Raw genomic sequence first — 2091 nt, 5'->3', positions numbered from 1 at the left:
GTTTCGATCTTGGACATCTCAGTTTGGTACTCTGAGAAGTTCCTGGGCTGTGATTTGTTTTGGCAGCCCTTAGTGAGCCCTGGCATTGCCAACCCTTCACCCTAGCAGAGTGGAAGTTTCTTTTCTTCAGAGTATTCCTGAAAACGCATAGTGTGCCATTCCCTGAAACCGAGGTCCCAACCTTTGTGCACAGGCTGAGCCTGTAGAGGCCAGAGACCAAATCTTAAATTCGACTCCCAGAGGATACAGTTTGAGGACATTTACAGGCTGAGGCGCATGGGAAGGTGATGACATCAAATTTGATACTGTTGTGACCTATACAGCCCAGGAGTTGTCTGCACACAGCAGTCAACTAAAGCATCCAGGAAGAACAGGGGAAGAGGAGAGGGCTTACCCAGGGAGTAAGAGTGTGAGACTTATTCAGAAGAAAGGCAGGCAGGAGTACTGATTCTCAAACCTTCCCTGGAGCACAGTCCTTTGGAAGTTTGTGAAAACACCTGCTGTTTCTAAATCGGTAGGCCTGGGATGCGGGGTAAAATGTGCTTCTCTCCTTCCCTCCTGTTACTGATCCCAGAGGGCTTTCTGAGAACCCCTGGGGTGCAGGGTATAAAAGAATAAGAGCACCATAAATGTAGATGACTGGTCAGGACCACTGTTGTGAACATCAGGGAGGCCAGAAGGCCCCAGGATCCTGACTGCAAAGTGAAGACCTGGGAAGGAAACGCTGCTCCTGTCTTGATTTGACCCACTGGGTTGGGGAGGGCCAAGAGCCTGAGACGCGGCAGAGTAGAAGAAGAAGGGAAGGAGCAGAGAGAGGGAAAGGGGAAGATAGAGGAGGCAGGGGAGAAAAAAGGGGTGAGGGTGGAGTAGGGTAAGAAAAGGATAGAGAAGGGTGAGGGAGAGGAAGAAGTTGGGAAGGCGTGAGAGGGTTAGGGAAGGGCTAGGCGGACAGGGGCAGTGCAGGGCCAGGCTGGGTATCTGCTCCGCAAGACTCAGAAGTGCGGTGAACAGATAGAAAAAAGTCGTAGCGCAAACATCCTAGCCATGTTTTATTCCTGTTTCACTGACAATCTAAACAAATAGGGCCACAATCTTTATTTTTGAAGTTGCAGCAAATGGAAAAAAACAAAAGAGCTTTTCCCACGGGAAGTACTTGAGTTTGGGGATTAAAACTGAATCTATTATTTTCCTTGCCCCTCCCCCAATGCATTTAGTTGAGCTGTGAATGGTAGGGAGAGAAAAGGTCAAACCAGACAGCGATTAGTATGTGTGCTGCAGAAAGGTACACAAACCAGATGGCAACTGCAGAAATAAAGCCGCAGACTGCAGTGGGAAATCCTTGTCTGAGAGCGAAAGCATGCTGCCCCCGTGACCTCGTGGCGCAACGGTAGCGCGTCTGACTCCAGATCAGAAGGTTGCGTGTTCAAATCACGTCGGGGTCAGCAGGTGATTATTTTAGACATGATGGTGGAGAAAAAGATTGGCTTTTACTCTGTGAAGCAATTAAATAACCGCTTGGCATAATTCATTGAGCCTGGATAGCGAATTTGATATTCCAAAGACTGCTGAGATGCAAGGGACAGACAGATTGTCAGTAATCTGTGTTTTGCCCTGGGGTGCGGGGTGGGTGGGGGTTCCTGGAACTGACAAGGGGATGAACTTCCCTTACAAACCGGGACAAGTGGCTTTTGTTATACTGTTAAACAGAGGGTTGATTTTAAAGTTCTCTGCCACCAGAAACTGCGTAGTCTGTTTCTCTTTTATCTTCTCTGACGCTTCTAGCATGTCTCTGGTGCAGAGGAGGTTTACTGCCACCCGCCCCTGATAGTGGCGTCTTGTCCAGACCCTGTCCTCTGGGAGTCTGCTCCCTGACTTCCGGGCTTATCCACGGACAGCACCGCTCTCACTCCGGAATTTACCTTCTTTCTATTTCTCTTTCAAGCTGAGCTTATTTTCTGTGCCATCTGCATGATCTCTTAACTTCTCCTGTTCAGTGACACCTCTGACCTTATTATGTTGTATAAAAATTGATATTTTTAATTGACAAATCATAACTGGAGACATTTGTGTAATACAGTATCACATTTTGTT

The 2091-nt window shown here is 47.9% G+C and overlaps 1 non-coding gene across 1 annotated transcript; it reads left to right on the top strand.

The window, feature by feature from the left end:
- The first annotated feature begins 1370 nt into the window (after positions 1 to 1370).
- Positions 1371 to 1442, top strand: Trnaw-cca (transfer RNA tryptophan (anticodon CCA)). The gene has a single exon. It is a non-coding gene; the product is annotated as a tRNA-Trp (tRNA).
- Positions 1443 to 2091: the final 649 nt, after the last annotated feature.

Source organism: Cavia porcellus, unplaced genomic scaffold (assembly GCF_034190915.1).
Source record: "Cavia porcellus strain 051 isolate PalLab524CR breed Dunkin Hartley unplaced genomic scaffold, mCavPor4.1 scaffold_13, whole genome shotgun sequence".
NCBI lineage: Eukaryota > Metazoa > Chordata > Mammalia > Rodentia > Caviidae > Cavia > Cavia porcellus.
Note: the sequence above shows the minus strand (reverse complement) of the source record. Positions and strands in the feature narration are given on the sequence as shown.